Source organism: Mastomys coucha, unplaced genomic scaffold (assembly GCF_008632895.1).
Source record: "Mastomys coucha isolate ucsf_1 unplaced genomic scaffold, UCSF_Mcou_1 pScaffold22, whole genome shotgun sequence".
NCBI classification, from domain to species: Eukaryota; Metazoa; Chordata; class Mammalia; order Rodentia; family Muridae; genus Mastomys; species Mastomys coucha.
This window is the reverse complement of record NW_022196905.1, coordinates 178,726,102-178,751,346: the sequence shown is the minus strand read 5'-3', so window position 1 is coordinate 178,751,346 and position 25,245 is coordinate 178,726,102. Positions and strand designations below refer to the sequence as shown.

Genomic DNA, 25,245 nt, shown 5'->3' with positions numbered 1-25,245 from the left:
AATGTCTTCATGATGGAGAAGTTTACCTTTGTATTATTTTTACTGATTTTTCATCTGAAATATTACCTAGCATGAATTGTTTACGGAAAATAAGAAATATTTGGTGAGGAATATTTTTATTTTTTATTTCTTATTTCTTATACTTAACATAGCAGATATTAATATTTTATTTAATCCCTCCTGGACTATCTCAGTCTTATTTTCATATTATAAAAGTTAAGTTGATATATACAACTGAAAATTTGCATTAGTTTGAATGTATGTTCCAATTGATAGTGTATGTTAACAGCAAATTGCTTTCACTTAAAATGTTTCTAACTTTCATATTAATAGTAAATCCAAAATGTGCATGAACTAAACTCGTCAACAGTTTGGAATGATTCAAGTATTCTATACTGGTAATTAGCTAAATAATATATTAAATTCATAACACAATATAGCTATGTCCTAATGTTTAAAATGTTTCTTGGTTTTGTTTTTTGGTTTTGTTTTTGTTGTTGTTTTTTTGTTTGTTTGTTTTTTGGTTTTTCAAGACATGGTTTCTCTGTATAGCCCTGGCTGTCCTGGAACTCACTTTGCAGACCAGGCTGGCCTCGAACTCAGAAATCCACCTGCCTCTGCCTCCCAAGTGCTAGGATTAAAGGCATGTGCCACTACCGCTCAGCATGAGTTTCACATTTTATGACTGATTTTCTATTAAAATTATTTTCTCTCAGCTAATCATAAATGAAACTCTTTATAAAGTTGAATAATTTTTTATTTCTTTTTAATTTTCCTATTTTTAGAATGTCTCTCTCTCTCTCCTCTCTCTCTCCATGACACTGACTTGCATAGACAATATCAGACTTCTGATCTTGCATTTTAACAGTGTGGAAAATTTGTTAGCTTAATTTTGGAAGAATAAGTAAGAAAATCACCCCTTGGTATAGTTTACAATAGTCATTTGTATTAATTTTAATGTGCATTCATTGCCAAACTTCAAAGAACCCTACAGCTATCTTATGAAACAGCATGATTTCTAAGAGGCAGATTCTAATGTAGATTCAAGGAGATTTAAATTCCATTTCATTAGAGCAAAAATAAAATGACCTGTCCTACACAACCCATAGTGTTATAATGAAATCTTAAAAAGAAAATAGGAGGGAAGAAACACACGTGGAGGCGAGGAGAAGAGACTTTAACGCCTGGTACAAACATACCTTAACTAAGGCCTTGGAGAGATGTAGACTTCTTATACTTTTGTGTTTGAATGATACACCCACCTGTGTTCTAATTAGTGAGGGACGATCACTTGTGTTAGCTCTATAGGTTTGTGAGGTCAGAAATTAGTGATGTTCATTTTCTATTTTTCAGGCAACTAGAAGAGGAAAAATGAACCAATAAGACTTAAAAAAAAAAACATACTTTAAAGAAAACCTTAGACTCTTAGACTCTTAGGCTTCGAGTGTGTGAAAAATACAGATACAGGACATGAAACTAAAATACACTAGAATGAATGCCAACATAAAAATGAGTGTACAGGTAATGATTAATTTTGATTGTGTACTTGACTGGATTTGAAAATGCCCCGGAGGTGAATATAGCACACTATACATGTATCTCTGAGAATGTTTTCAGAGCATTGGATCCCCAATGCTCTATCCTAATGAATGTGTCAATCCACTGAAGATTTAAACCTGTCAACAGACTATTGGGATGGGGTGGACTTTGTTTTCATGGAGGGCTCCTGAGCGAAGTCACCACTAGTATGTCTTTGTTCCTACTCTTATTTTGGTGACTCAGGTCTGCTCCCCTCTGCTTCCTGATTGCAACGATGGGATCTACCCCACCATGTTTTTCATGCCATGATAGACCATGTCTCTTCAAACTATGAGTCAAATAAGTCTTTCCTTCTCTAGATTTTAATACAGCAAGCTTACAGTCACTAATAAAGCATGCTATCACTGAAAGCTGAGTTACTAAAAGGTGAGATGCTAGCAAAGGCTCTGTTGCAGACAGCAGCAGGTTGTTCTGAGTAGCAATCATAGCTGGGTCCTAGGCTTCTACTGCTGCTGACTTCATAAAAGATGGCTGTGCTTATCTTTGGCTTCATTTCTTCTAGCTTTGGAAGAATGCTGGGGAAAAAACAAAATTTGTTAAAATTGAGTAACAAAAATTAAAAAAAAAAAACAGGAAACACACATGCCAGAAAACAAATAAAAAATTGAAAATGAATTCTTTTTTTTTTACTGATTTGTTGTACAACAATGAAGAAATATCAGAAATACAATGAAAAAAATCTTCAAGCAGGATGAAATTAAAACACTTGCGGTTATCTAAAGAGAAAATAGGATCAATGACTACATAGGATGAAGGATTTTCAGAAGTTAATTCTTAAGCTCTCTATCAGTTATGTTTCTCAATTTCCCTAATTCTGTGACCCTTTAACACAGTTTCTCATCTCATGATAACCCCCAACCATAAAATTTCATCACTGCTCCATAACTGTAATTTTGCTATTGTTATGAATTTTAATGCAAATGTTTGATATGCAGTATATCAGCTATGTGACCCCCAATGGGATCATGACCCACAAATTGAGAACCACTGAGTTAGAACAAGGAGAACATAGAGAGTTCCTGTTTTCCAGTCGTTAGTGAGGAAGAGCAAATGGTAAAGAGAGGGAAGAAAGGACAAGAGGGCATCTGGCGCCTCTGTGTGCCTCCCATGTACCAGGTAGAACATTCACTGTGATGAATGGTTTTCACAGATAAATCCTCGAGTGCAATCGGACAGATGGACAGGACCTTTTCTTTTAGACTTTGGGCTCTCTCCCTGTCAGGACCAGCTTAAGAAGTACTTTTAATATGAATACTATAACCTTTGAGTATAATAAGTTCTGCATTGCAACTTAAAGAAACCTACCCTAAGTCAAAATGTAGACTATAAGATAACACACTCAAGGACACAATAATGAAGTAGAATGATTAAGTATCGCCTTGTGATCTATGGGCATTGCTCACACATGCTGAACTGGGGCTAGCCTTATATTTTCCTTAAAAGAGCATAATGTTTCTGCTGTGTCTTCCTGCTTTTTACTTCCTGAAGTTGCTTACAAGTATTTGAAGAGTCCTTGGTCTGTCCCTTAGCTGTCCATTAGAATATGTTCCTCCCAACTCAATAAAGTATATTCCTTAGTTTCCCCATTATTTTATTATCGGGATGACTGAGAGAGGAAACTATGGTCCTTACAGAAGCATACATACAAGTCTTTTGGGAATAACAACCCAAATAAAGATGTGACCACTTTAGGCCACTTGTCAATCAAGTCATCTGTCTTGCCATATATTTTGCATGGGAATTGAGTTGTATACATTTAAAATATAATTATGAGTTCAGTAATATTAAGTATTGCTTTTGAACTTTCTTTGAACTTTAAATGACATATTGTAGGTATACATCTGAGTTTCTTAGGCTATTCTGTAGTTAAAATAAAAGTGCAGGTTGATACTTTATAGGACACATCAGAGAGAGTGACAAGCAGTTGAGTCAAAATGGTCTGCAGTTAGAATTAAAATACTGGTGAAGGAATAAATAACAGCTGGGATCCTAAAATCTGCACTGATTTTTCAACTTAAGAAGACTCTAGTACATAGTTGATAGCTGTTGCTCACCCTATCACTATCAACCCTAATTCAGTTACTCAGTAGGTTATACCCCTCAGAAACTATCTGTCGTTCCTCATAGTATAAAGGTTGGTATGTGCACATGTATGAGTATGACTGCTTATTGATCAACAGGCAGTACATAAGTGGTCCTGACCCTCACTGTGCATATTGCTCAGGAGAGCTGGCCCATCTCTCACTGGCTGTAGCACTCAGGAGAGTGGATGCTACACACCTCACCCACATAACACAATAGAGCTGATCCTGGTAGCAGGGCTGTGGGTGAGCTGGCCAGAGGGACATTCGTGTGCAAGAACTGACCTATCCCACTCATGGGGGCACAGCTACCAATATGATTTAACACAATATGATTTAACACATACACACACACACACACACACACACAGACACACACACACACACACACACACACACACACACACACACACACACACACACACACACATCCTTGACACCTCCTGCACTCAGGAATACTGCTCACAGCTTCAAAAGCTCAGGAAAGGTAACCCTACCCATGACTAGCTGTAGCACTTAGGAGAGCAGGCTCTGTACCTCATGTAGACAACACAGCAGAGCTGACCCTGGTTGGGTTATAGGAAGAAGGTGAGTTTGCCCTACCACTCATATGTCCTGAGGAGTCATGGTATAAGTTAGGATCCCTCTCCCTTGTTCTCACCTCCTGCAGCAATTCAGATAGCTTGCCCAGGGGTCATGAATATAGGCGGTCTAGATGGAGCAATGCTGAGGAGTCCTCCCTGGTGGTATAGATAAAGGTAAGCTGGAAAGCTGACTAGCTCAGCTACTACCCAGGCCCAGACCAAGGGCTCTGAATTGGCCATCCCAAAATTTGTATCATCTGTGAATAGTTGGAACTGTGACAGTGCCAGTCTTGCTAATCCAAAGCTGTGTTATCTTCATGACATAGAGTAATAACAGGATAACCAGGAGGAGTTCTGAATAAAGACCTAATATTGATAGTGTCACAGAACCCAGAGATCTCAAATAAGACCAATGACTCATTGCAGTAAATATTTTCAAATGAAGGTGTATGGATAGGGGGACATAGCATGGGGCATACTGTAATATACTACAGCTTCCACAATGAGATGTTTTTTATGCTCTGATTTTTTTGTTCTTGTGTTTATTTCTGTGAGTTCTTTTGCGGGGAGCAGTGGTTACTTAGACAAAAGGCAGATACAAGAGGGCAGGGAGATGAGCGGGACTGCTGTGCATGATGGGAAACTCACAAATAACAAATAAAAGTTAAAGAAAAAATGTTTAGAATCTAGGATCAGATTCAAAGAAACTAAAATTTCATGAAAGAAGTGAGCTAATGTTCATGAATTTTTTTGTTCGGTAGAAAATTATTTTTATATACATTTCTCTGAATTAATGGTCCTCTAGTAATTTATGACAATTAGCTTTATTCAAATATCCATTGACTATTCAAATTATTTTCCTTTTTCAGATAGAGGTGCATCACTTACTCAAATGTATTTTCAGCCACTTTCCTCTTTATACACTGGAAGTGTAGCTTGTCTACTTAATATGTGAAATACACATGTTCATTTAATGTATGATTAATGAATGTCTATTTAATGAAAGTTTAACTTGAAGACATCCATAAATATGTAAATTTTAACTATATGACTAAAATGTATATTTGTTTTAAAATGAACTGTAAATACTTATAAGGTGTTATTTTATGTTCTTTCTTTTCATCAACACAAAAGGAATAAATGAATCAAATGCTATTTCTTTGAAATTATAAACTTTTACACTTCAGAGGATCATAAAAAAACAATCTTTTATTAATAAGAGAACAAGTATCAGGATAATTTTGTAAAATCTCCAAGCACCCCATTAAGCAAAATTTTCCCAAATATTATTAAAGGATCTAAGAAATTAATAACAGTGATTTTCTTGAAGTGAATTACTAATTTAAGGGGCTACTTTAGTCATTATTTCTAGAAATAATAATTTCAAAGTAAGTCACCAATTATTTTAAACCTTCCAATGACAAATTTAGAAACAAGGCTTCCTAGTAGTTGATAAGACTGAGTGCCATCAATGTTTTAATAACTACAATAGTTCTCTAGTTCTTTACTGCACCTTTACATTAGGCATGCTGCATTTAGGCCCTGATTGGTCACACTGGCTATTCTGTTGTGTTATAAACTATTTAGGACTGTGTACTTGTGATTACAGCTTGAATTTAAGGTGGCTTGGCTTTACATTTTGTCTGTTGTCCTTGCACTCATCTTTACTCATTAGTATTTAACATTAGAATGATGTAATATTCATATGGGGATTCATCCATACTAGCAATCAAAAAACTGTTATGATGGAAAGTGAATGAGTAAATTTGAGTTATGTTTTGCTATTACCCTTTACATTAGTATTCAAGGAACTTATGAATTTTATTTCTTTGACACTCACTGAAATTATAGAAAATTAACATTTCAGGATGACTACACCCCAATCTCTCTAACTACTACTAATAAATAATATATATTAGTTATTATATAGATATATATAGTTTTATTCTTTTTTGTATTGTATGAAATTTTATTACAAGACTCATATTTTTAAATTACATTTATGTAAAAGTAACTTTTATACATTTATTCACCAGAAGTAATTGCTATCATGGAGGCTTACTGCTGAATAAACTCAATCTTTCCAACTCTGAATTCTAGCTGGCTGTTTTAACTCAACTTTTCTGGCTCAAACTCCTCTCCTGCCTGACTGATTCAATCTGGCTTCTCTCAGCTTCTAACTAAACTGTTTTGCTTGGCCTCAAACTAACTCTAGCAATTGCTCTATTCGTCTGGCTTCTTCTTATTGTCTGGCTTCAACTGCTCTTATATAACTTTTCTGTGCTGTTCTCATGACAGTTAAGTGTATACTTTTTATGTCAAATCTTCCCTTGATGCCTCACTTTGTACCTCAATTAGATGTCATTGTCTTGGATTAAAGGTGTGTACTAAGGGCATGTCTGTATTCCAACAAATATAGTCCTGTTACTGAATTAAAATTTATCTACATGTTTTTCTAACATTAAATATACCATTTTCATCAAACTGCATCAAGATATGTAAATTCAAACAGTTTACTTTCACAGAGTATGACTGAAGAAAAAGATAGCAAAGATCTAAAAAAGAAAATCAAATACCAGTATGAGTCTGGATGGTGTGTTCATTTATTTAGTGTACTTTTCCTTCAAGAGTATAAAGTTGTGGAAGTATAAATGGAGAATAAAAAAGAGCAAGTATTCTGTTTCCCTATGAATAGTTCTGAACACATGCACTCCCCTCCCACTCTCATACACACAGAAACAGACACACATACACACTCATAGCATGAACATACACATATAGATAGACACACTAACACATACATAACTGCTCCTACACACACATTTACACACACACAAACACACATAATCACACACATACATACACACACCCTTACATACATATTCACCAACACATTATTATGCTCTAATGTTCTTGTAGGAATACTGAAGAGAATTATACAGGTCAGAAAAGTAGAGAAAACAGAAAAGGTTTCATTTTTAGAAGACTTAAGAGTTCAAGTTTGAGCAAAATGAACAGAATCAATGTTTTTAACATAAATAAGAAAATCACTTTAGATGCTAAGAATGCAGCACAATACTGAGTATGGGCTTATCATGTCCTGGACATGATCATAGCACTGTAAAAAGAAAAAGAGAGAGAGAAATAAAGAGAGGGAGAAGGAGAGAGGACGATAAAGAAGAGGAGGATGAGGAGGAGGCGAAGAAGAAAAGAAGAGATGGAGGAAGAAGAAGAAGAAGAAAAAGAAGAAGTAGAAGAAGAAGAAGAAGAAGAAGAAGAAGAAGAAGAAGAAGAAGAAGAAGAAGAAGAAGAAGAAGAAGAAGAAGAAGAAGAGAAGAACAAAGAAGAAGAAAAGAAGCAAAAATAAATACTTATCCTTGAGATAGATATTTTGGCTTGAACAAGATTATTATAGAATCTATCCATCATAAAAATTTTGATAAGAATCTTAAAAATAAATAACTCTTTTCACAAAAATAACAAAAAGACATAAAAGTAAGAAAAGTTTCAAATTGAATGAAACAAGGCATGGAAACATTAATCATTTATATATTTGTTTTTCTCACCACTGTTTTTAACAGAAAAATATCAGGGCTTAAAGACTGAGTTTTACAGAAAATGAATATTGCACAATTGGGATTTAAGTCTAGGTGCAAAAGATCCATTATTGTCACTACCACCCTTTGTCCATTAGAAAGTCATGGTACACCAAAAAAAAAAAAAAAAAAAAAAAAAAAAAAAACACATACTGGTTTGTTTTCTTGCTGTGTTTACCCCCTAGGAATTCACTCTTGTATTAATGTGTCTGAAAATGTTAAGATACCGCACATTACATAGCCTGAACTGACTTTGAGCCCCTGATCTCTTTACTCTACCTTCATGGTGCTACATTTCCCAACATGATCTGCCAAGTCTGGCTCAACACATCAGTGTCTGAACTTTTTACATCAACATCAGCTTGATGTCAAGGATGGAAATACAGTCACAAAATAAATATGTATGCTCTTGTCTTTGAGAAGTGTGCATCGTGTTTTTTTCTCTTTATTCTTAGTGTGGCATCTCCCACCTGTGCAGCTTCTTCTCCTCTCAAACAAACTAATTAATGCCTTAAATACTCTCTTTTTATCTCTCCTTCAAGATGCTTGGGAATTTGTTGGTTTTGTTATTGTTGATGCTGCTGTTTGTTTATTTTGCTGTTGTTTAATTGTTTGGTTGGTGTCTTAGTCAGGATTTCTATTCCTGCACAAATTATTATGACCAAAAAAGCAAGTTGCGGGAGAAAGGGTTTACTCAGTTTACACTTCCACATTGCTGTTCATCACCAAAGGAAGTCAGCATGGGAAGTCATATAGGATGGGAACTTGAAGGCAGGAGTGGTTTCAGAAGCCATGGAAGGATATTACTTACTGGCTTGCTTCCCCTAGTTTTTTCAGCTTCCTTTCTTATAGAACCCAAGAATACCAGACCGGGGATGGCACCACCCAAAATGGGTTAAGCCCTCCCTCCTTGATCACTAATTGAGAAAATGCTTCACCACTGGACCTCATGGAGATATTTTCTTAAGAGAGGCTCCTTTCTCTGTGATAACTCCAGGTTGTGTCCAGTTGACACACAAAACCATCAAGTATAATTGACAACCCTGATGATCTTTAGCTTAGGAAAGTAATTGTTCTTGCTGGAATCATTACTATTTTAGAGATTACAGAAGCTTGCTGACTTCTATTTTTTAAAGTGACATTTAAATTGTCAAAAGAAGAAAAACATAGAAGGAAAGCTGAGCATCATTAAGATTAACAACTAATGATTTATAACTGTTTAATGCCCTCTATTGAGTGGTGTTCAGTTTGACCAGAAATGTAACTGAAACTGTTTTTTTAAAACACTTCTATATTTGGATTATTTAGAATAAAACAGAATATCCATACTTATGTTCCAAAATACATTTTTTTCTTTTTTGCACATTTAAATATAAAATATTTACTGGAAGATTCATTTGGCTCACTGAATATCAACCCTTTCTTTTCTATATTGTTGGGACAACAATAGTTAGTTTTACATTTAGAATTATCAAAATAATATATATTGAATATCGGTGAAGTTTCATGTGTTCATTCATTTCATTTAGTTTATAGTAAGAGCCATAAATTAACTTTCAGCTACTTTGTTTGCCTTACTACATATTGAATTAACTAATACTGATTACATATATAGAGTTATATATATATGTATATATATATGTATATATGTACATGCATATGGTTTTAATAATGAGATGTCTAATAGAAAAGTTTTGAAAAAGTACAAATGAATCAATTATTATGAATCATACTATTAAATATGTGTTACAGTAGATGAAATAATTTAAAATATGCATATGAAAGAGTAAGAGAAAATATAGAGTGGTATAGAGTAAACTGAGAGCCTCACATTGTAAATATAAGCACTCTATCATGGAGCTATAATCCTATTTTGAAAGAATAACTTTAAATAGAAATCATGGGAAGACTCAACCAAGAAATAAATAATCTGGAATCTTCATCAACTAGCTGAATATAAGAAGTTTTAAAAACTGAAATTAAATTATACAATGAAATATTCTGGGGAAGGAAATGGAGATTCAGGAAACATGAGGGTATAATGTACGGATAGAAAAGAAAAGAATAAAATATTGACATTCCACAACCTGTGAGTTATAACTGAAGAATTTTAGATGTAGTTCTAAAACAAGTTAATTTATTTAGGAAAAAAATACTCTGCCCTGGCCACACAGACATAGAATAGAAAAGGCATGTATTTGGAAATATATGCATTAAAAGATTTGCATAGTAATTCAGAGGAGAGATAAAGGGACCATAGGTAAAGATATTGATATTGCAATAGAGAGGATTATAAGAACCAAAGATCTTTGGTGTGACCACTTTAACAAGATGCTCTTGGTCTTCCTGCAACTTGATATACCTAGGTTGGTTGATATCTATGGGAGACCTTCTTTTTTTCTGAATAGAAAGGGTGAAGGAGTAGATGTGGTGGGAGAGAGGAGGCGTGACAGGAAGGAATGAGAGGACCAAGGGCCATCCTTGGCTTGGAGAGGGCCTCTAAGGAAGGGGTATTTTGGAACAAAGAAAACAACCATCATGGGATTCAAGCTGACAGCCTTGTGTGCTGCTCCTGCTGGCTATCTAGATGGCTCATCAACATAACTCAACTCTCATAGACTAAAACCCATCTTTTATTTACATATCAATTCAAATTTCCAACCCAGGTTCCTTTTTTGATTATCCTGCCAATCTATATTTTTTTAACTTATCCTCTGACCCCTAAGAAAAGAGAAGCAAGTCTTATTTTTAATATTGCAAATGAATTCAGAGATCTACCTCTCTTTGTAAGCAAAGACAATAATCTAGCAGGGTTGGATCTGGCTCTGAGATCATAGCCCCTCTGTGCCTCACCTAAATTTGCACTATCCCAGCCTGACCTTGAACTCAGGAATCTGTCTGCCTTTGTATCTTTCTGACAAACTGGCTAATAGTACAGCTGCCTTTGTTCTTTTACATATATGAATCCCCTCATATAATTCATATGGCATCCTTATATTTTGCTAGTTGAAAAAAATTACATGTTTTTGAACTCATGTTTTCAAGGTTCTTTCCCACAGCTGTAAGTGCTGTCCTGAACATCATAGTGTTCTACCATTTTGTTGCGATATTAGATACATCCCTGTCTTCTGAACTCAGACTATCTCTAATTATCATGAAGTCATTAACCTTGGCATAAAGGACATTTCCCAATAACCTTGGCAGGAAGAACATCTCCCAAAGGAGGAACATAAACTAAATTATGTAGATTATTATACAAACAAGCCTTAAGCCTAGCAACCATCAACTCTTGTGAAGGCCCACGTCCAGCTGGTTCTGCTTCTAGGGTGGGAAGCATGTCATTCCATCCCTTTTACATGGTAGAACTTGGAAGAAGAGGAGGGAGAGGAAACTCTTCAGGATGTAAATTAAGTAAATTAATCAATTATAATTTTTTAAAATTTCTATTTTTTAGGTTTTTTTCACTATGTATTTTTCACATTATATCCGGATTGTATCTACCCTCCTATCTCTCTCTCACACAGCTTCTCCTCCATTCCCCTCTCCTCTTAGAAGGGGGAGCGCCCCCCCCCCAACTTGTGTACCAACACACTGTAGTACATAACTCATTGCAAGTCTACACACATCCTCTCCCACTGAGGCCAGACAAGGCTGCGCAGTTAGGGAAACAGGATCCACAGGCAGGCAAAAGAGTCAGGGACAGACCCGTGATGCAGTTGTTGGAGGACCCATATGAAAACCAACCTGCACATCTTCTACATATGCATATGAAGGTCTTAGGTTCAGTCCTTATATGTCCTGTGATTGGTGGTTTAGTCTCTGGGAGTCTCCAAGGACCCAGGTGAGTGAAGTCTGTTTGTCATTTGGTGGGGTCCCTATCTCATCCAGTTTCCTCAATCTTTTCCACAACTCTTCCACAAGACTTCCGAACTCTATCTAATATTTGACTATGGGTCTCTGTGTCTACTTCAGCCACCTGCTGGATGGAGCCTCTCAGAGAACAGTTATGCTAGGCTCTTGTCTACAAGCATAACAGTGAATCATTAACCGTGTCAGGAATTAGTTCTACATCATGGGATAAGTCTTAGGTCAGACCAGTCACTGTTTGGCCTTTCCCTTCATCTCCACTTTATCTTTATGCCTGAACTACTGGAAGTGAGAATGAATTTTGAGTCAAAGGTTTTGTGGGAGATTGGTGTCATTATCCCTCCACTTGGAGTCTGTCATGGCTACAGGAGGTGGGCACCTCCAAGCTCCATATTCTTCACTAGTAGAAGTCTCAGAGTACCTCACTGACTCCCTGGATCCTCACCAATCCTAGGTCTCTGGCAAGTCCTAGTGATGCCCCCACCCTCACCTTACTGTTCACTCTCCCTGTCCTTTCTGCTAAGCTATCTCTATACTTGATTTCCCCACACTCACTACCCTTCCCTGTCCCATCTTCCAGCAAGTTTCCTCCTTCCAATTTCCTCTGATAACTATTCTCTTTCCCTTTCTGAGTGAGATGCAAGCATTATCCCTTGGGCCCTTCTTATTTAGTTTCTTTTAGTCTGTGGATTGTACCATGTAGAATAACCATTCTGTACTTTATGGCTAATACCCACTTGTTAGTACATACCATGCATGTCCTTTTGGGTATGGGTTACCTCACACAAGATGATATTTTCTATTTCTATCCATTTGTCTGCAAATTTCATGATGCCCTTATTTTTAATAGCTGAGTAGAATTCCATGGGGTAAATGAACCACATTTTCATATCCACTCTTCAGTTAAGGGACTTCGGGTTGTTTCCAGTTTCTGGCTATTATGAATAATGCTGCTATGAACACAGTTAAGCAAATTCCCTTGTTGTATAGTTGAACATACTTTACTTATATGTGTAGGAGCTGCTTAGTTGGGTCTTGAGGTGGAACTATTTCCAGTTTTCTGAGAAAGTGCCCAATTGAATCCAGGGTGGTTGTACAAGTTTGCACTTCCACCAGCTATGAAGGAGTGCTCCCCTTCTTCCATATCCTTTCCAGCATGTGCTGCTGTTTGAGTTTTTAATCCCAGTCATTCTGATGGGTATAAGGTAAATCTTAGCATCTTTTTCATTTGCATTTCCCTGATATGTAAGAGTGCTGAATATTTCTTTAAATCCTTAGCGATTCCTCATTTGAGAATCCTCTGTTTACTTTGTTATCCCATTTTTTTAAATTGGCTAATTTAGTTTGTTGGTTTCTCAGTTCTCCAGTTCTTTATACATTTTGGATATTAGCCCTCTGTCTGATGAAGGTTTGGTGAAGGTCTTTTCCAGTTCTGTAGGCTGCCATTCTGTCCTCTTGACAGTGTTCTTTGCTTTACAGAAACTTTTGGTTTCATGAAGTCCCATTTATGAGTTGTTGATCTTAGTGCCTGAGCTGGCAGTGTTCCATTCAAGAAGTTGTTTCCTGTATCAATACATTCAAAGCTATCCCCCATTTTCTCTTTTATTTGATTTAGTGTTTACAGTTTTATTTTGAGGTCTTTGATCCACTTTAACTTGAGTTTTGTGAAGTGTGATAAATATGGGTCAATTTACATTCTTCTACAAGCAGATATCTAGTTACATAAGCCTGTCAGCCTTTTGGATAAGATCAAGTTTTTTGTTTGTTTACTTGTTTATTTTTAATCTATTACTTGAAACCAAGATGGGCTACTGAAATAGAAATTAAATTGATTTGAAAATATGGTGAAAAGTGAATTACAATAAATTTTAAGATAATATTCTCATTCCCCACTCATTTATTCATATTGTCATTTGTCCTTAAGCCTCTTATCTTTCACCACCTCTCTACTGAGATGATTTAAGAGTGCTCAAGTAAGAGAGTACAAGTTCAAGTGAGCACCAAGAAGCCTCTTCTGATAGTCTTTCAAATATATAGTGGACACTACTTAGGTGAATGTGTGGTAAAGATTCCATTTTTAAAATATATTTCCAAATTCTAGGATATTTAAGCAAGATGGAAAAGAATAACTCACTGAAATATTTTACACTGATCTTATAGCAATTAATGAGCACCTTCTCATTTTTATGAATTTTCTCAGTTCTTAGCATTCAAACACTATCAATTCTTATTTAATAGATTTAACATATAACATACATGAATTATCTATTGATGTTACTGACTTATGGAGGGATATATTGATGAACTATCTCTTTGATTTGAATTTATGGTATAATATCTGAGTGTGAATACTTAAAAGATATTTTATAATTTTCAAAAAGCATATAGCTCAGTGGCTTTATGATGAGTAGATAAATCATAATGGATTTATAGTTACATAAATGGATAAAGCTTGGTATAATCATCTATATTGTTTGAATCATAATGTTCTTATCTATATATTAAGAAAATTCATGTGCTAAAAGTTTGGGTTCTTATCTCTAACCTTCATTTCATAACATAAGTTTAATCTAACTCATATTCATATGATTCTAAATCATAGATCACATTCATGTCATAATTTTTAGTTTATAATGCAAATCTTGTGGCATTTTACTTGAATCCAACAGTAGTGAATAAATACAATGAGATACTTCATCTCATGGAATGCATATCCTAGAAACAAAAAATAATAATCAGGTAAAGCTTTATGATACTATTTCATAAGTTGATGCAATGAGAAAAATATATTGGCCACAAAGAATTTTAATAAAAGAGGAGTTAACATGACTGGGTGGGACTCCACATTAGATCAGACATAACTGTGAAACAATATGCTAAACTACCCTTGCTTAGAGGAAGAAACCAAGCTTGCAGAAACATAGAGATAGGAGGAATTGTATTCTGAACTTTTGTGTAGGAAGTTTGGCTTGGACTGGTCAAGGATCAGAAGGAACATGAACCCCTATGGCCAATTTAACTAGGATTAAGTTTATACAAAGGGAGATCCTTGAAATACCTGGTCTGCAGTTTGTGCTCATTTTCACAAGCAACTCCTCACTTGAATAAAGTAACTATATCCAGGGGTGATTCTAGTTGGCTGCTATGTGTAAATTTGCTTTTACCTATATTTAAACATACCATCCTACTCCCCATTAAATAGAAAATCCCCAATGTAATTAGAGTTGTAAAGGTGCTTACATAGTAAGATTTTAAAAAGAAATATTTAATAATTTATGTAAAAAACTACATGGGGACATATAATGTAGTACTGTGAAATCACAGGCTTTATAATCAGATATTTAAAGTTTCATATGATTACAAAAATTAAAGCAGAATTATTTTAAGTATTCTAACATATTTAATTTAGAATTAATTTGTTTTTAGATGCACTAATCAGCCATAATGCAGGCTAGCTTGTTTCTTAAGTCATGTATTTTAATGGTATATCAGTCTACCACCTAAATTTGAAACACCATTGGTGGGATTGTATTATTTATATACCAGGGATATTGAAGGAAATGAAAACAATTGGAAAATTAAAAGATAATGTAGTAGTAGTAGATCTTATGTATACTTAACTGCTTAAATCTTGAAGAAATATGTATAAAAATAGTAGGGGGGAGGATAAGTAAAGAAATGATCCTGTCATTGCCTTGATACTGAGAAATACATTCCTATAGTTATCTGAACTACATTTACTACAGGAAACTGAGAAACACAGTCTATGCCATGTATTTCTACATAGATAGTTCAACATAGAAAACTAATTACAGAGGTGTAAAAGGAAGACAAAGCAAGTTAGATATAATGCTGATAAGAAGTCGTGGTGATAAGAGATGGACAGAAAGAAAGTAGAAGTTCGTAGAGAAGGTTTAGAGCAAAGGGCAGAGGTGAAGAGCATGGCTAGGAATAACTAGCTGGCTTATAAGATTGAACTTTCAATCACAGAGGAGAAGCTATTTGGCGAGATGTAAACCACAAAGGACTTAAAGTGACAGAGGCAATAATCACACAGAACATGGGAAAAAGATTACATGGACTGATGTCATTGTCCCCCACCATTCATCTCCATGTAGGGGTTCCCTATTGTGCAGGACTAACTCCAGAGGAACATTTAGAAGTCATGCTGATACAGCACAACAATGTCAGAGTGCTTGTTATTGCATCATATACTCAGCAGAGGCACAGCCAGGTGTGAAGCTGTGAGAACAGGAGAAAGCCTGATTGTACGTCGGGTGCAGAAGTGTAAAAGCATAAATGTACCACTAAAGAAAGAGAGGCAGAAAATCTATATGTGTTCTTATAATGAAAGGCAAATGTTCTCACAAATCCTCAATAGTAACACATTCAGAAGATCCTGAGTGGCGGTGCTGACAAAGATAACACAACGCCTAATCTGAAATAACAATCTCAAGTGTGAGTTTCCTTGCCTAATTTAAAAATCTAAATGTCATTTTCATCACTTAGCATTATTTCTGAGAAGAAAAAATACTTCTTAGGTTGCATGAATCTCCCTTTAACATTTTCCTTTCACCTCACTCAAACTAGAAACCCACAGAAAACTTATAATGCTGTCTCTTTAACAAAATGTGTTATTATTATTTAAGTGCACCCTCTTGGAGATAAGACGAAGGAGGAATGGGATGAGGAACTGTGGGATGGGGGACCTGGAGGGGGGACAACGACTGTAATATAAATAAATAAAATAATTTTTTAAAAAGTAAAAAAGAAATAATATTTCATAGAAATGGCCCATATTATCATTTACTGAGTAATATTTTAGCAAACAATTTGTATCCTCGTTTTGTACATACACTGAGTTTATAGGAAATTTGTATGATGAAAATATTAAATTACACTATTAAAATGTAGATAAATGGGATATTTAAACATATGTTTGCATATGGTATGTGTGTTTGTGTGTTTGTGTATGTGTGCATGTGTTGGCATGATCAGGCCCTAGCCCATGTGTAAAGATTAGAGAAAACTTGTGGAAGTTAGATTGGATTTTGCTTTTCACAACATAGATTATGAAACTCAAGTTCAGGTCACCATGCTTAGTGTGGCAAATGTCTACATGCTAAGCTGTCTCTGAGATCCAATAAGTGGCCATGTGTAAAGCTTAGTGTAAGAACATGATTGTTATGATATGAGAGAAAGATTAAACTGTGCACAAAACTAAATATTTCTTTGACCCCGGAATCACACTTTGTCAATGTCTTACTGTCTGTTGCCTCTTCTTCCTGATATTCATTGATTTTAGTCTCATCATCCATCATCTTTGCTTTCTTTTTCTTTTTTTTTTACACTCTGTATTTTAGGCACACTATGTGTTTACCTGTCCTAATTCCCCTTTTACTTTTCCTAAATTCCTGTCAAAGTACTTTTAATTGACACCAATTTCTTGAATTGGTCCGATGATTTTAAAGCTGGGAGGAACCAGATGTATTGATAAAATTAACAGTTTTACTTTTAGTTGAAGTTACGTTAAACATCAGATTGGAGATAAATACCACAAATATATTTTCCAAAGCTTAAAGAATGTGTCCTGTAAAGAAAAAATATGAGGGAAGTTGACCTCAAATTTTCTAAGAGAGTGCATATTATTTGAAGACATACTGATTAATAAACTTGAGTTTTCTTCATGGAAGCTTATGTCTGTAGACCCAAATTATGATTTGCCATAAAAAGGATGTTGTTTTATTACTGAAGGGTAGAGTTTTCTCTTTGTGACTCATTGACAGATTTAAAAAAATAACCTAGAAATTATTAGACTCCAGTGTTTAAATTTATTCAGGCTAGGTGTGCTAATTCATCATTTCTACATTCATCTGTGTATCTGCTCTATTTTTTTCTTTCTATATCCATTAGAATACTATACTTTATAAACACAAACAAAAGAAAGTTAGCACATGATAATGTTTGTCTTATTTTATAATGTTTCCACCATGTTTAAAACATCACAGGGAAAAATAATCAACTTCCCCTTTTCAGAACTTAAGTATCTGCAACAAACAGTGTTTTACTGAACTCATGGCCATTGCACAGACAGATTACACACAGTTTTCTCTGATATAAACTGAGAATGAACTATGTGGATTGGTGGAGTGAACATGTGACCATGCCAGAATATCAAGTTCAATAGAAGAAAACTGGCATACAGGCTGGCACTTACCCAACTTGTGGTGAACGTTTAATTTCTAAACCATCTTCTACTGAGTGCCTGGAGTTCAGGTGTCATACAATTGCTAGGTATGATTACTATTGTCAGAAACGTCTGCAGTCTAATAACACAAAAGTACAATCACTATACAAATGAAATAATGTAAAAAGTACTAAATTTTGAAGATCAAGAAACAAATGAGCAAAAAAGACTCTTTTGTTGAGTTGTTTAATGCTTCATAAATGCATTTTCTTTTAAATAATGGGCAGTCACTTGACTTTTCTCTTAAGAGTACAGGGATTATGAAATTGTAACTTAGTCTTTATAAGGATGTATGTGAAAAATTAACACTCATATAGAATTGCATATAATAGCACAAACTTGAAGCAACTTTATGTACTGTAAGTCACTAAACTAAGACATGGGTCATAGTGTTTTCATTTTGAATAGTAGAATGACTGAAGGAGCTGAAGGGGATTGCAACCCCTTAGGAAGAGCAACAGTTTCAACTAGCTGGACATCCCAGAGCTCCCAAGGACTAAACCACAGGGATGGGTCTGTAGCCTCAGATACATATGTAGCAGAGGGTTGCCTTATCTGGTACCAATGGGACAGGAGGCCCTTGGTCCTGTAGAGGCTTGATACCCCAACATAGGGGGATGCTAGCTCAGTGAGGCAAGAGTAGGTGGCTGGGTGAGGGAGTTTCCTCTTAAAGGCAAAAGGGAGGAGGGATGGGATGGTGAGTTGTGGATGGGGAGACTGGAAAGAATGACAACATAAAGTTTTTATTTTTTTGAATTGAGAAAAAAAGAAAGAAAATAATGCATCTGGATGTTCAAATAACTTTAAACTCTTCAGTTATCTACAAAAGCTGGATTCAACTCAGATAAGGTTTATCATTCTTTACACTGGCTTTGATTTTTTTAAAACAGGTTTTAATACATTTGTTTATTTCTTTCTTTTTTGTTGTTTATTTTTATCTTCTCTTTTCTCTCTCTGTCTCTTTCCCTGTCTCTCTGTCTCTCTGTCTCTCTGTCTCTCTCTCTCTCTCTCTCTCTCTCTCTCTCTCTCTCTCTCTCTGTGTGTGTGTGTGTGTGTGTGTTCACACTGGCATGCATAAGAAGTTCAAAGGATAACTTTAAGTGTTACTTCTTTACTTCTGTCAGGTAGAGATCAGGGATAGAACTGAGGTCTTCAGGCTTAGTGGCAAGTGCATTGTTTTCTGAGCCACCTTTCTGGACCTTTTTTGACTTTTTGAATCAGGGAGAATAGACTGTCTAGTCCCTAAGTCAAGGGAATTAGTAAGCTTCTGTGGCTCCCTGAAATTTCAAAGCTGAGCTGTGGAAATGTTAGGTGATGCACTTGCATGAAGTAGAGAGAGCTAGCTGTGCAGCATTTAGCTGAGAAGGGGCAATTTTGCCTGATCTTGTGGAGGAAGATTTTTGTTGTACATGGCTTAGACTGAAATATTCTGAAGATTTTGTGCTAACATTCTTAGTGTGCTTGTCTTCAATATGGGAACAATGAAGAAGTGGTACTATCTTGAGAAACAAAGGAAGGAGCTAAATAATATTGGAACATTCTCCTAGCCTAGTTCATCTCATTCTTTTGATTATCTATATGAATTTGATTGCTTATAAAAGTTTATATACACCAGCTGCTCACTCATCCCAATTCCTCTTAGTTCTTATAAAATTTAAACAACACAAAAACTATAAAGCAATTCAAGAAACATATTCTAAGAATCTGTTATTTTATCATTAGTAAATAGGTCCAAGTGAAGTTTTTACCTTTACGTTTTACTCTAACTTGAAATGTTATTGCATAGAAACAAACAAACAACAAACAATAAAAACCCAATAACAACAACAGCAAAAATGAAACAGAGAGTAGAAGTTATCCATTAGTTACTCAGGAGGTAGTCTCTCTGGCTTGACCTCAGCAGTGATGCTCATAATGTCAGAAAGTTTAAAGTACAAGAGTAAGAGAGTCAAAAATTGCCAAGAAAAGTAAATAAGTAATACCAATCCTGGACATACTTTTGACATAATTCCTTTTGTACCTTTTCTCTCCCCTATCTTAAGCACACCTATAATTAGATATTCTGTGTATAAGTGCTAAGTCTGCTTTTAGTTTGTTTAAATCTACTCAAAATACAATTTTTCTCATCTATAAGTCATTAGAATCTTTGACAAATGCGTATGTTTTAGAGTAGTTAATATGTTAGATAGCTCTCCTGTTTTAGGAAACTTATAAGCATTACATGCCTGATGTCCTCAGATGGTCTCTATAATTTACACAGTAGGCTTCTTTGTGGCACTTGCTTTGTATCACTCTGATTTATGGTTGTGTTCACTCAATGAATTACTTCAGCCTCTTAGAAATGGCAAAGAGAATGAGGTCAGCAAAATGCTGAATGGTACTATTTCATATGTCCCCCATGATCGGCAATGACTGTACATGAAAACCAGTGCTGCTCACATGGCTCCTTTTGTATCTATTGCTATCCATGATTAGAGTGAGCACATTCAATCTTTGTCCCCTTGCAAAGAGAGCAATGCTGTTCTCAGCAATGGTGTGCTTATATTGCTCATCTCACGGAGTCTGACTCTTTCTAAAAATTATCTCCTTTTGCAAAAGTTTCTTTCTCTAAACTGTCACACTCTCCCTAACGTTAGTAATTCATCCATTGCCTCCTGCTAGCTTGGCAATGTTTGTGCTTTTCTCTTCTCTGACCAAATCGCCATATTCTGCTTCTATGGAATTATTATTGTAGTGACTTCTAAGTTGAGTTATGCATTTCAACCTTAGGGAAGATATGAGTTAATTTAGAGACTTTTCATGAAGCAGAATACATGAGTCACAAAGATGATAGAGAGTGTTGAAGACAAAATATGAAGAATAATTACAGTTAGCAACTATGATAAAATTTTATGCCATTTCCAAAGAATACATGAAAAGAGAAAGAAAAAAGAGAAGCAAAGCATAGCTGATATTTTTACTGAGGTTTTCCTCTGAGTCTTATTGTATATAGTGGAAGCTGTCTTGTCACTCATGCCTTTTATCCTTCTAAGTATTTTGATTTAATTTACAGTGTCTGAAGTAAGAAATTGTTATTGTAGCAATTTAATACTAGAAAATGAAGAACTAAAACTGGTAAAGAACCTAGACATCTATAATCCAAGAAGCCCAAAAAGTATGTTCATGATAACTCTTGCCATATCACCCACATGTTGCTAGGACAATATTCCCATAGATTGGTCACCCTGTGTTCTTTATGTCACCCTTTGAAATTTTAAGGCCACTAGATATTTGCAGTCTTTCATTCAAATTTAGATCCTACTCCTTCTACAACACCCAGTGTCTTCATTTCTTTGTACTGACATAATATTAGTTTGGAAGGCTGAATATTTACCTACAACTGCTGTCTCCAGAAGTATCCAAGTTGATCCATAAGAATCAATGGATGTTTGAGCATTTTATATAAGCCTTAAAAGTAGCCATGACTCAATTATTGCAGCCACATATAAATTTACTTGTATCAGTATCCTACAGTGAATTAGATATAATGAATACATTTGAGGATATTTGACTTAAGGGAAATGCAAAATAGTTTCTAGTGTAATATGCATCTACATTCTAGCTCTCTTGTTACAGGTAAAGTATTAAATATGTAAAATAAAAGGCACCATTAGGGGATATATTAATATTTGCATAAAATAGAAATTATTTCTAGTAAAGCCCATTGTACTGTTTAATTGATACCTTATCAGAAAGTTCAAAAAAATCAATTTTCTCCAGTGGAGTATTGCTGGATACATCAAACATACACAGGGCCAGCTGCATGCTTGGGAGAAGCTAGCAAACACAAAACAGACTTCATGTTCTGTGCACTTCTGTTTTGGTTTGATTTTGATTGGCCTATTTTTTTTGTCTCTAGTTTTTATTACTCTTACATTTAATAATTAATTTAGGTGGATATTTACCACTCTTGAAATTTTCTCTTTTTTTCTGCTTTTTTATTATAAAAGTTGTTTGATATAAAACAACAATCAATGTAACAGTGTTATGTAGATGCTTATTTACAGCAATACTGAAAATACACGTTTTTCTCAATATAAATTTCAAACAATTCTAAACACATTAACTGTCTATTCAAAATAATACATCACTATAGCATTTTCTTAAATGAACAGGAATATATAAAGTCATTTTGTTTGTTTGTTTGTTTTGTATTTAGTAGAGTTTAAAATCTTGGCTCTCACTATGTACAAGCCCAAAGTAAGAACAATTTTTAGACATTGGATATCATTGAAATAAGGCTGTACTTCAATGACCCTCACATCATCAAAGGATTTTAACTCCATTGAAGCTGAGAGTTGACAGTTGTGCTGCCCCAAAGAATGAAGAGTAGGCATGATTTTTGGATACAGACTTCCTGCTATGGTCAAAACTATTTGATTTAAGTGACTTTATTTTCAGCCCACAGGAAACAGTTTATATTCATTTAAGAAATGGTGTGTGTATTAAGGTAGTCTATCCATAAAGTCATTCACCAACTGTTACAATGAACAATGGTTCTACTTGGAGGGTGGCACAGACATTAGATGAGGGTAAGAATCTGGTTCATTGGCTGTGATAATTTGGAAAAGCATTCATCTTAGAGAAAGAGTAACTTATAAAGTCTTCTTCAAACTTGATACAAGAGTTACAAACGTCAAACACAGCATTCAGTCTCACTTTGTTGTTCTCTTTCCTACAAGCCACATTCCAAGTTAATTGTCTATGACTCCCTTGGGTATATAAATATTTTAAAATATATAAGCTGTTCTGAAAACCATAATATAGTGTAAAACATGAAATAAACAATACTACTAATAGACAGGCTGAGATAGGATTTCAAGATTTCAAGACCCTTAGGTTGTACACAGCAAGACACTGTCACAAACAAGCTGAAAGTATATACCAATATTGGACCTATTTCTTCAATTACCAAATTAGAGAGACCATTGGATGACAATCAACAAATTTCTAATTCCTCATATTTTTGGATTTCAATCGCTTAGGATATGTTGGTAATATTAATCTTTATATTGAGATATTAAGAAAAGGTAATTGTCACTTCCTGTTGTTTTTGTTGTAAGAGGTGGAGTTAAATTTGTGTGAATTTGTTGAAAGATTACTTTCTTGCTTCTTCTAGGGTGTAGGTTTGCTCCTTATGTTGATGTTTTTCAACTATTTTCCTTTGTAGTACAGGATTTGTAGAAAGATATTGTGTAATTTTGTTTTGTCATGGAATATCTTGTTTTCTCCATCTATGATAATTGAGAGTTTTGCTGGGTATAGTAGCCTGGGCTGGCATTTGTGTTCTTGTAGGGTCTGTATGACATCTGCCCAGGATCTTCTAGCTTTCATAGTCTCTGGTAAGAAGTCTGCCAAAATTCTGATATGCCTGCTTTTATATGTTACTTGCCCTTTTTCCCTTACTAATTTTAAAATTCTTTCTTTGTTTACTGCATTTGGTGTTTTTATTATTAGATGATGGAAGGAATTTCTTTTCTGGTCCAGTCTATTTGGAGTTTTGTAGGCTTCTTATATGTGCATGGGCATCTCTTTCTTTAGGTTAGGGAAGTTTTCTTCTATAATTTTGTTGTAGATATTTACTGGCCCATTACATTGGGAATCTTCACTCTCTTCTATACCTATTATCCTTAGGTTTGGTCTTCTCATTGCATCCTGGATTTCCTGGATGTTTTGGGTTAGGAGCTTTTTGCTTTTTGCATTTTCTTTCTTTGACTGTTGTGTCAATGTTTTGTATGGTGTCTTCTGCCCCTAAGATTTTCTCTTCTATCTCTTGCATTCTGTTGGTGATGCTTGCATCTATGACTCCTGATTTCTTTCCTAGGTTTTGTATCTCCAGGGTTGTCTCTCTTTCTGATTTCCTTATTGTTTCTATTTCCATTTTTAGATTCTGGATGGTTTTGCTCATTTCCTTCACCTGTTTGATTGTCTTTTCGGGTAGTTTTTTAAGGGATTTTTGTATTTCCTCTTTAAGAGCTTCTAGCTCTTTACCTGTGTTCTATATTTCTTTGAGGGTGCTATTTACGCCTTTCTTAAGGTCCTGTATCATCATCATGATAAGTGATTTTAGATCTTAATCTTGCTTTTCCAGTGTGATGTGTGTCCAGGACTTGCTATGGTGGGAAAGTCGGGTTCTGATGATGCCAAGTAACCTTGATTTGTGTTGTTTATTTTTTATGCTTGCCCCCTGTTATCTGGTTATCTCTAGTGCTACCTGCCCTTGCTAAATTTGACTGGAGCCAGTCCTTCCTGTGATCCTGGTTGTGTCAGAACTCCTCAGAGTCAAACTGTCTCTGTGATCCTCTGATTCTGGGATCCTGTGACCCTGGGCTTGTTAGCGCACCTGGGAGTGCAGCAGCTTCCTCTGGGTGTTTTGGGACTGGATGCTGAGCCTGGACCCAGGGTCTGCACAGGAAACCAGCCCAGAGAGACTGGAAGGAACCTGAGCAACTCTGCTGGTGGAGTTCCTATGTGCTTGGTCCCACTGGTGCCAGTTATTCCTGGTGTTGGGACAGATGTTGGGCCCTCCTCACATCTGATCCTGAGAGTGTCAGAGCGCCTGGGAGTAGAGCTTCCTCTGGGTGTTGTGGGACTGGCTGCAGAGCTTATGTCCAAGGCCCCCTCAGTATACCAGCCCCTTGAAATTTTCTTCCCTGTCTGGGCATCTCTTCTTCCTGAATGTAACATCCCTTACATTGAAACATGACCTAAAGAGCTAATCATCTGTAAGAGACTATCACAACAAGGCTCCCAAGTACACCTAGAATCTTTGTTAGTTTCTGTTCCATTTTTTGAGATTTAGATTTTGTGAGTTTAGATATGTCAGTTGAAAATTATTTTGAATATACAAATTACTTGATGTCTGCACTTCATTGTAATTCATTCACTAGAAAGGCCATTTTCTTTAAGATTATAATAACTTAATCTTTCTGTCATTTTAGTTTAAAACTTACTGTCTTTTATGTTTAGCAATTTCAGCTTGATATTTATTTTGAGTTTGGTTGAATCATTTCTACATAGAACACATGTGCTATTTTAGTCAAATACACATTTTTCTATAATTCTAAAGAATCTGAATGCTAATTTTGAAATAGTTTGTTCTATGTTTTTTATTTTCTCTCACACTTATAATAGAACTCTATGTATATTGTACTGTATATTGTATATATTGTCAATCTTTATCTCCATACAAATAAGCTATGTGAATATTCCAAGTGTCTTAACCAATAATC

At 35.2% G+C, this 25,245-nt stretch overlaps 1 protein-coding gene and 1 long non-coding RNA gene across 3 annotated transcripts in view; one reads left to right on the top strand and one right to left on the bottom strand.

Moving 5' to 3' along the window:
- Sgcz (sarcoglycan zeta) overlaps positions 1–25,245 on the top strand; it is a 1,052,781-nt gene that overhangs the window by 781,082 nt on the left and 246,454 nt on the right. The window lies entirely within an intron of this gene.
- LOC116069170 overlaps positions 2,075–25,245 on the bottom strand; it is a 107,531-nt gene continuing 84,360 nt past the window's right edge. The window contains exon 3 of the long non-coding RNA XR_004109883.1: positions 2,075–2,114. This is a non-coding gene — a long non-coding RNA (uncharacterized LOC116069170). The remainder of the gene's footprint in view (positions 2,115–25,245) is intronic.